Source organism: Rhinolophus sinicus, chromosome 12 (assembly GCF_057876585.1).
Source record: "Rhinolophus sinicus isolate RSI-liver-muscle chromosome 12, RSI-T2T, whole genome shotgun sequence".
NCBI lineage: Eukaryota > Metazoa > Chordata > Mammalia > Chiroptera > Rhinolophidae > Rhinolophus > Rhinolophus sinicus.
The window spans coordinates 36,743,751-36,754,354 of record NC_142512.1 but is presented as its reverse complement, the minus strand read 5'-3'; positions in this window follow the sequence as shown (position 1 = coordinate 36,754,354).

The window sequence follows — 10,604 nt, the reverse complement described above, 5'->3', positions numbered from 1 at the left end:
CACCCAGATTTTCCTAATTGAACAATAAGAAAGCAGTTCCATTTTCTCTCCCCCCAGGGACTGAACAAATGGAAATGACTCCCAGGCAGTTAGCCAGCTGGTCACTGTAGAGACTTCTACAAAAACTTCTGAATGATGGTCACATGAGGTCATGGGTAAGGTTGAGCCCACTATGGCCGCATTCCTTCTGGCGTTTTCCCTAATGTGATCGGAGCCATGCCCTAAACTAACTGTATTGTCCTCGTCACAGCTCCTTGCCTTTATTTCTCCTCTGATAAAAGGAAGATGAAATGATACTACCACTCCTCCTGTATCATCATTTCAATAAGATGTCTGTTGGCCTCATAAGCCTTTTGCCCCATAAGAATCAGATGTGGCATTAAGACTCACTCTAGAATAGAAATATAATGGGAAGATGGTAATGCAGTTTTTCTGGCAGATACCCTGCCTCCCTGCAAAATTTCTGTTGCTCCCCAGATAGTTCCAGCGAAGAATTGCAATTTCACTTATTTTGTACTAGTCAGCTTTTAATTAAGCACATGAATGGAGACGAGCAGTGGTGCACATAATCCAAACCAGTGAATATCATTTTCTGGTGAATTACCCGCCCTCTTGCCCCTGCCACCCTGAGGGTCACCATGATTGTCAACAGCAGCAGGAGCCCTTCCACAGGCTTGGTGAAAAAACAGTTGAGGTGTTAATGATCCTCTTTGCTGGATGTAAAACAAAGCATCTTTAACCACTGTTCATTATCCCCAGCTGCTCTTACCAAGGCTTTGAAGGGGAAATTATGCTCCAGGCAGCTACTAGTGGTAAAGGAAACAATCATTCTTATATAATCCACTCCTCACCCCAGCCTTCTCCCTCTACACCTCTCATACCCACATGTTTTATAGCTGTAAAATACCTGCAAAAAAATAGCAAGAAGTATGGGAGCAAAATCGTATTTATATCTAAATTAGATTTTAGAATCTTACTTCTGATGGCCCCAAGTTTTCCTTCCTAACTCATTTTCTCTTGGTCTAATATTAAAATGTTTTTGCATCACCTTAGCACACTTACTTGATGGGCAGTGGGATAAAGTCACCCTGGCACATTTGAGTGTGAGTGGGGAAGGAAAGCTAACCTAAAATCAGAAAAGGGAGTCGGCAAGATGTTCGGTAAACCTACATCCCTGAGGGCACCTGTAGCTTCACCCCTTTTCCCTGTTCTTGCTAAAAATTGGGATGAAATGAAACTGCCTAATGTTTAAATATCATTCTCCTACGATTCGAGTAATTTTCTACAGTAGCAGTGGATTATACTGAGCTAAGCTACCCTAACCTGGTCTCCTAGCAACAAATGCTAATGAGCTGATAAACTGGGGATAAGAGAAGCAGTCCATTACTAGGAAAAAAGCAAAATGGATTTACATATGTGAGATCAAACCCAAAGAGACACCTAATTTCCCTGAGTTAACCGACAATGGGCTGCACTCAGGGAAGTCACACTAACCTCCAGTGTTCTCCTTAGTTGATCTCATATAAATATGAAAAAAATGTCTTTACATGCATGTTGTATCTTATAGTTTAAAATGTATCTCATGTTTTTATAGATGGATAAGTTGAAACATAACTTGCTAAAGGGGAAATAACCTAAATGTCCATCAATTGATGAATAGGTAAATAAAATATGGTATATCCATTCAATATTATTTGGCAAAATTAAATGGTAATAAAAAGGAATGAAGTACTAATATATGTCCCAACATGAATGAACCTTGAAAACATGCTAAGTGAAAGAAGCCAGTTACAAAAGGCCACATACTGTATTATTCCATTTATATGAAATGCCAGAACAGGCAAATGTATTCTATAGAAACAAAATAGATGAGTGTTTTCCTAGGGCTGGGGGTTGGGAGAAATGGAGAGCGACTGCTAATGGGTATGGAGTTTCTTTTGGGCGTAAGGAAAATGTTCTAAAAAGTATTATGGAGATGGTTGCACAACTCTGAATGTACTAAAAACCATCGAATTATACTCTTGAAATGGGTGAATTGTATACTGTGTGAATTCTATCTCAAGATGTTATATTTTGTAAAGGTTTAAAAAATACCTTGCTGAGGTCATTCATTGGCTCAGGGTAGGATATCTTAAATACAGATATAGTACGGAGCCAGTTCGACACTGTTGAATTTGTTTGGCATACACTTATTTCAGTACAACCCACTGCCATAACAGTGTTGGGTTCTCTCCCTATTTGGGGCTGCAGACAGCAGCTTCATTGTAATTAACGGGGTCAGGGCAATTAATGGTGACCCACTACTTGGCCAGCAGCATTAGTGGTCTCTGGGAATATCTATTCTGTGGAGATGAATGTACCCAATAAAGGTGGGGGAAAGAATCACCAGCCTACAAATCCCGGGTAATCATATTAAGGGATCCAGCCTGCTCTGCCTAACGTTATTCCTTTCTCGCTGTGGAAAGAAAGCATATGGTGCTCCAGGGGACTAAGTCTATTGTTTACTCAGTCGATCAACATTCATTGAGCGCCCACAGTGTGCAGAACTAGTAGACAGCCAGGATTACAAAAATAGACAAGTCCTTCCCTTGAGGAATCTACAAGATTAATGAAGACATTCTCTCTGCCCTTAGGGAACTCTCAAACTGCTAGTGCTAGGGGAGAGAGTCTCAGGTTTCAGGGGTCTCCTAATCTGATGGGGAAAAGAGATAGCTACTCACCAAAGCAATTTAAGGACACAAAGACAAGGGATGGCATCTTGCAAACTGAGGACAGAAGGGGTGTGGGACCTGAGTGTTAATTAAGTCGGAGTGAATAATGTCAGATAAGCATGTGCTTTGGAAGAGGTTGGGGGACAGAAATGGCAGACAAAATAGGGAGGGTATCCTGAAGGTCTCCACAAAGGGGGAAGGAGAAGTGAAGACGGAGAAGCTGGCCCAGAATGCGAAGTACTTCTAAGCAAAAGTAATAGCATATTCACAAAAAGAAACCAGTTTCTGTCCTGAAAGGCACTACAGTCTAGTTGAATTCCATCTAACAAGCTCATTTGAGCTCAGAAGGGACAGGATTCAGGATGGGGAAAGGATGGTGCTTATAAGGCTATAGGAGCATCTCAGAACCCCACTGGGGTCTGGAGCTGTAGGTAACGCAGACATCCTCCCTTGCCATCTCTCGTCCTGCTTTTCAGCCTCTTCAACACTTCTTCACTCTAGGCTGACTCTGCCTCATGGACCACATGATGTAAAATGATGGCTACCTATAGCTCTGGGTATTTTGTGTGTTTTTTTTATTTTTTTTAAAGCTACTCTTTTAGGGGTGGCTGGTTAGCTCAGTTGGTTAGAGCATGGTGCTAATAACACCAAGGTTGCCGGTTCGATCCCCGCTTGGGCCACTGTGAGCTGTGCCCTCCTTAAAAAAAAAAAAAAATGCTACTCTGTTAAAACAATATACACCTGGCTGTTCTTAACTTGCTTGAGAATGTGGAGGGTTGGGCGGTGGGAGAGGGAGACACCAAAAAAGAATAGGTGTGAGCTGAGCATACCACAAATAATTGCAATAATATGCACCAAATGCTGGAGGTGGGAAGATGGGATTTCAATCTGATATTAAAAGATGAGTGGCTCTTGGGTGGGAAAAAATTGAGGAGGACTCAGTAAAAAGGCTGAAATGAAATACTACTCAGCAATCTGATACATGTAGTCACTTGATTGAAATCTCCAGAAAATTATCCTAAATTTGAAAAGCACTTTAAATTGCATACTGTATATTGTGTTTATTTAACAGTCTTGAAATTTCAAAATTATAGAACTGGAGAATAGATTACTGATTGCCAGCAGTTAGGTCAAGGCAAGGGGAGGGAAGGATGATATAAGGGGTTATGCAAGAGGTCCTTGTGGTAGAACTGCAGCTTGACTATTGCTGGTGAATACACAAACCTACGCATGATAACATTACCTGGAACTAAATACACATGTGAATGAGAACCACATGTGAATAGGAAATCTGAATACGACGGATAGATTGTACCAATGTCAATATCCTGGTTGTGATATTTTACTAAAGTTTTGCAAGATATTAAGGGAAACTGCAAAAAGGATACACGGGATCTCTCCATAGTATTTCTTATAGCTGCATATGAGTTTACAATTACCTCAAAATTAAAAGTTTTTTTTTTAAAAAAAAGAACAGGAGCTTCAAAAGAGCATGTTGAAATGAGGTGATTGCCACCATTCATGTGATGAGAGCATAATGTTCTTAGTGGGACTTAGTGACATAGGAGGCTGGAAAGATGATCAAAGCCAGTCTGGGAAGGGCCTTGTGTACCGTTCCGGGGAATACTCTGGACTTGGCCCTATAATGGGCAAGAGAGAGCTTTTGAAATTTTTTAACAGGGGAGTGAAGTAATCAGATTTGTATCGTAGAATGAATGATTCCTGTGGTTCTGGGTTGCAGAAGCACTATGGAGAATGAGCTGGGTCCCTTGTGTTGAATTCAGTGATCCCTGCCTACTCTTCAGGCAGCTCCATCTAGTCCCTGCCGGACACCCTGTGCTTTGGTAAGTAAATGGTCAACTCCCTGGCATCTGCCAGTGGGTCCAGAACATGTGCTTCCTGACTGCTGCTTCCTGTTGTCAGCCTGTGGGAGCCCTGGGGACACACCTTCATTTGAACAGCATCTCCAAATAGATGGGGGAAAGAAAACCAAGGCAAAAATGTGACAAAATATACTGCAAAAAGGAACTAGAAGTTGTTTCCAAGATTTGTGCTTTAACTTCCTGCCATTGGCTGGAAAAGGCATTTTCCAATTGCATTTGTTTGGATTTATGCCTGTCTTGGTCCTCTAATCAGCTCCCAAGAACAGGGACAGACTGTGTTCTCTGTCCCTCCTCATGGTAAATCTCTGACCCCAGGAGTCATCATTTATTATTTCAATCCAACATATATTGAGTGTTTATTGTCATGTAAGTGCTGTTGTCATCCCCCTTTTGTCAAGGGAGTCCAGGCTCAGTGAGGATGAGGACTCGATGAAGGCTGCACAGTCCCAGGAGGCCAGGCTGGACCAGGGTCTAAGTTTGTAATAACACTGTACTGTTGGGGAAACAGCAAATCCTGCTGTGGGGGAACGGGAGGGGTGGGTGTGGAGCCTAAGGCTAATGTCCTCTCTCCCAGCCACTTTGTCCTCTCTGCAAGAAAGTTCATAGTCCAGGAAATTCCCTGCAAGGGACAACAACTCTGAAACGTTTCCTAAGATAAGAACTGCTTGGCCAGGGCCTTCCTCACCATTTGCCATCCCTGACTTTCAGTCATTCTTTGCTGATAGCCAGGCTTTCCTTATCTTCAAGTCAAGAGAAATTCTCCTAAAAAGGCCTAGTGACCTCCAAGCCCAGATCCAGGCCCATCCTCCATCACAGGGGACCATCCCTGCTACCCCACCTCTCCCTTTCCTCCTTCCAGGAGTTTTTGCAGCTCAGCTGGAGCTCAGCTCAAGAGAAGCAACCGTTAATGTTAAGCAGTAAGGAGATTTAAGTAGGGGCCCAGGTGGTTTTAAACAAATTTACTCAGATCCAGGAGATAACTAGTTATAAATGGGCACCTTGGCAACGCAGGTGCTCCATTTCCTGGTTGTAAAACACATGCAATGCCAAACAGAGCATCTGTTTATCAACTGTCATGGATTCAGGAAGCCAAACAGACCCGCCCATCACCACCCATCACCAGGGCATCGCCTCCAGGAATGACTACCCCTGAGATGAAAACCGCTCTTGGAAGGAAACTGAGGAAATTTTACAATTTGCTCAGGCCTCATACCCTTTGTTGTTAGGATATTCTTCCTGTAGCCAACTTCAGTCTCTGTTAATACATGCTGAACAATATGGTTGTTTTTGTTGTTCCCCATCTCCTATACAATACCTCCTTTTACTCGGATAAAGTAATAGGCATTGAGTGCACTGTATTAAGCACTTTGTATTTGGTCATTTTAATCCCCACAACAAATGATTCATCATTAATATGTGAATAATTAATGATTAAAAAGTTTTCGTTAATATACCCATTTTACAGATAGGACACAAAGACTTAGGTTGAAAAAATTACCCAAGGTCATAGAGTAACAGAGCTGAGATTTGAATTCAGACAGTCTAACTTCAGAGCTCATGTGCTTAGTTATTAATGTTCGCTATCTCCCTACAGTTTTCCTTTCTCCAAATAGGATCATTCTACCTCCATAAACCTGTCCTCATTATTTCCCTTTGAGTCAGGAAATCTGGAACTGGCCCCAAAGACCCTAAATAGATTTATACTAAGGACCAGAGCCACAAAGGGCTTCCTTTCCATGACTCAGTTCAAACTCTGACTGTGTCCCCACCAGCCATTCCCCCTGTCCAGCCCTTTCTTGCTCACGTCCTTCTCCACAAAGCGCTCCCTCTTGTTGGAGGACTGTTCTAGCCATTTGGGAAGCTCCAGCAGACCAGCGGCCCTGGTCACAAAGGAAAAGGAGCCCTATTTGCAAAGCAGCTGTATTTGCTAATTAAAAACCACTTCAACAAAATGCCTTTTAAGGAAAAGATATTTGGGGAGGTATTATGTAGTAGTTTTCAGAGGAACTCAGCATTGAATTCCTACAGAGGAAACAGCAGAGAAAAACAAGGTGACCATCTCCTGTGGTTGGGTTCTCCTTCCTCTCCCATCTCCCTCACATACCACACATACCACTGCCTCCCTCCCTCCCATTCTCTACCCCACTGCGTCATCTGTGACTGGTCACAACAGTCTAATAGAGCATCGTGGCAAAGAGCCCAGAGTCCGGAACCAGACAGCCTGGCAGCAACCTTAGGCAAGTTACTTGGCCTCTCTTGGCCTTGGTTTCCCATTAGTAAATGGCAGTGATAATTATAGTCCCTACTTCAGCGAGATGAGTTAAAATGTGTAAAGCATTTAGAACTGTCTGACACATTGATTGTCAGCACTCAATAAATGTTCCACTCTGCCACTTAATTAACAGCCCCATGAAATAGGGCAGGCCACTTTGAAAGAGGGTATGAGGTAGTGATTAAGAGCACTGGGTTTGAAGTCAGCCAGCCTTGCCCTTGAATCCTGACTTTCAACAACCTAGCTTAACCTCTCTGACCTCAGTAAGAGGTCTATCTGTAAAATGAACCTAATAACATCTACCTCTCATTGGGGTTATTGAGAGGATTAAATGAAACAATATATGTATAGGGCTCAGCACGGGGTCTGACTGGAAGTAAACACTCAATAAGCAGCCCTTGTTACTATTATAATTAACGCCCTGAACTTCAGTCTCTTCGTGTGTAAATTGGAGACAATAACACTCCAGGAATTCTGTAAAGCCTGAAGGACATGCCAACTAGTTTTCCTTTCCCTGTCTCCTGCTTTTTTAAGATGCTCCATTTGTTGCCTGTGCAATACTGACTCACCTGTCAAGGCCCATTCAAACTGCTGCCTCTTCCCAGAAGCCTTCCTGGGTCCCCACCGAGTGCTTTAGAGACCCTGACTGGTTCTGACTTGAATTCTGAGTAACTCAGTTCCGTTCTTATCTCCTGTCCATTTCACCCCTAGAGCCAGAAGTCCCAGGGGACAGAGCCTTTTCCTCTCAGCATCTCCCCAGTGTAGGAACTGAAGTAAATGCAATACTACCCCATTCCCAAGTTATCTTGAGATCAAGAAAGATAGTAGTTGAAGGCAGCCTTTTTCACTGACCAACATCTTCATGGGCTTGGTTCCGGAGCCCTCAGCGGAAAGAGGGGGGCCTGGACCTGCAGCCTGTGACTCAGAGGGAAGCTGAGTTAATGAGCGGAGCCCTGAGCCCTCTGGTGAGAGTCTGAGGGGCCACTGAACACACTTCATTCCTCTTACTCCCTCCCGGGGCCTTGTCAAAGACATTGAGGGCCCTTGACATTTTAGGAGTGCCCACATCGTGTCAAAAATAGTACGATGCACTCACATCTCACCTGAAATGTAATTTATACATAAGCTGGGTACAAGTGGAGTTGCAGTTGATTGGTTGATATTTTGTTTTAAAGCCATTTATTTAAATATTTATGAATTTCCATTTTGCAATTTCCTTTTTTCATTTTGAAAACCAGTAACTTTTTTTCCATGATTCAACCATCTTTCCTAGGCCCTAAGCTTATACCGAAGGGATGGGTCGGCAGTGCCTCCAGTGCCTAAATCAGCGTGGTTAGATTCCCAGGTCCGGGAGCCCAACGACCCGATCTCTCTCTTCCCCCGTCTCCCCCCAGTCTCCATATCATCTATCTAGCTAGCTAGCTAGCTATCTTATCTATCATCATCTATCTATCATCTGTCGTCTATCTATGTGAGCTGCCTGGGATAGAAATAAAGCAACCGGGCGGAGGCTAGAGAAGCCACGCGTGGTGTGAGACTTCCCTCTAGAGGTTAATCCAGGAAGGTGCAGGTGGGGAGCGCCCACCTCTATCAGGCTGAGATCTACCCCACTACGTACTCCTTGACATTTATTGAGTGCCTACCTATACCAAGCACCCTGTACGTGCTCTGGGAACAAAGGATAATACGAAGAGAATAAAGCTCATCCCTGTCCCCAGGAGGTCACCATTTTGTAGCAGAGACTGAAACACATTCAGTGCAATGACTACTGTAACAGATGTGTGTACCAAGTCTACGGGAACACAGTGGGAATGGAATAAGTCTGGGGCAGTAGCGGAAGGTATCACAGGGGAAGTGGCATTTGACTTGGGCTTTGAAGGATGAGTAAGAATTTGCCTGGAAGCGCTGGGGAGAAGAAAACATTGCAGGCCGTGGAAACCACATGAGCAAAGGCAATGCACACTGGCCATGTGCAGGCTTTTTAAGGGTGGAAGGGGGGCAGTGAGAGGTGCCTAGTACAGAAGGGTGCAAGACCCATCTAGAGATGCAGGTGGGGCCAGACGGTGAAGAACTCCCATTTGAAAAACAAGGCTGTGGTGCTCTGGCCAGGATCTTGTGCCAAACAAGAAAGAGGAACCTCTCCATTCCCACTCCCTGACTTGGTTAAGGTTTTGCATTGGCCTCTTGTTTCTCCTCCCCCCCACCTCCAACATTCCCTCCACATCGCTACCTAAGGATGCTCCTAAATCACTAGGCTGCTTCTGACTTCCCCTGGCTTAAACCTCTTTTTCGGCATCAACATGCACAAGACAAAGGCCAGGCTCCCAGCTTCACACACAAAGGAGTGACTTTTGGGCTTTTTCAAGTAGAAAGGACCTGAGCCATGCTGAAGTTATTTATACAATGGAGGATTGTTATGAGGTCACACGAGGAAGGCAGGACAGGCATCCCAGCCACCAAACAGCCAGGCCATATGGAAGGTGGCTGAGCGGTCCATAAGGCTTCCATGCAGACATGGCACTCCTTTACTGGCAAACAGTACCCATTTCTACAAAAGCATGTGAGAGCAACATGTGTGAAAGTTGCACAATAGATTTATGTGTTAGAGGAAAGAAAGCTCTGGTCCCAGAGAGCAAAATATATCTCAAAATATCTAAATATGGCCCAGAAGCAGAATGAAATAGTGACTAAGAGTATTGGTTCTGGGACCAGACGGTACTGGCTCCATCACTCATTGCCTGTGAGATTCTGGGCAAATTAACTGACTGCTCTCTGCCACAAGTTTCCTTTCTATAATAATAGAATAGTACCCATCTCAGACATAATTGTGCAGATTAAAAGCTTCACACATGCCGAGTGTTTAGAACAGAGTGTGCACATAATAACCACTTCATAAATGTCCTTTGTTATGATTCATGCAGGCACTGGGACAGAGAGTTCTAATTACCCCCTGAAGTACCCCAAACTACCCGTTCTCCCTGTCTTCCTGTTGGTCATGGAAACCCTGCCCTTAAGCTTCAGCAGGATTACAGCCAAAGACCAGATTTCATCTCCCTCCTTGCAGCTAGGTGTGGCCATGTGTCGGTCATTGCTTTTGAACTTCGGTAAGCTGCAGCCAGAGAGGCAAACTGTTATCCAGCAATAGCCCAGTTGCCCAAAAATGGTAAAACCCAGAGTGACCTAAGATCGTTGCAGTCCAGATCAAGAATTAGCCTTGAATCCTGCTGAATTGTGGTGTCAGATTCTCTGCACTGCAACCACCCCAAGAATGAAGTTAGAGCACTGATTAGAAAACCATAAGGTCTTAGCTGTTGGAATGAAGGTACTGATTCATTCATTCAACAGACATTGATTGAGCCCCTTCTCTGAGCCAGGTACTGTTCTAAACACAGTGAATAAAATAGGCCAAGATCCCTGCCTCCAGGAGCTTAAATGTAGGAGGGAGAAAGATGATAAATAGTAAACATAACAAACAATTACATGTATTATAGTCAGAACAGAACAGTTGCTGGAAGGTGCTAAGTACGACTGAGACAGCATGGGGACTTGAAGCCTGGGTGGAAGGATGCTGGATGGCCTGGAGGAAAGCTGGGTAAGCTGACCACAAGGACGCCACTACCCCCTCACTCCCTACACAAAAGTGCAGCAGTAGCTGATCATTAGCTCCCTTCTAACCCTTATTCCCTTGCAGATGTTACCTGTGTAGTTGATTAAGGTTTGAGCCTGGGGTGGTAATAA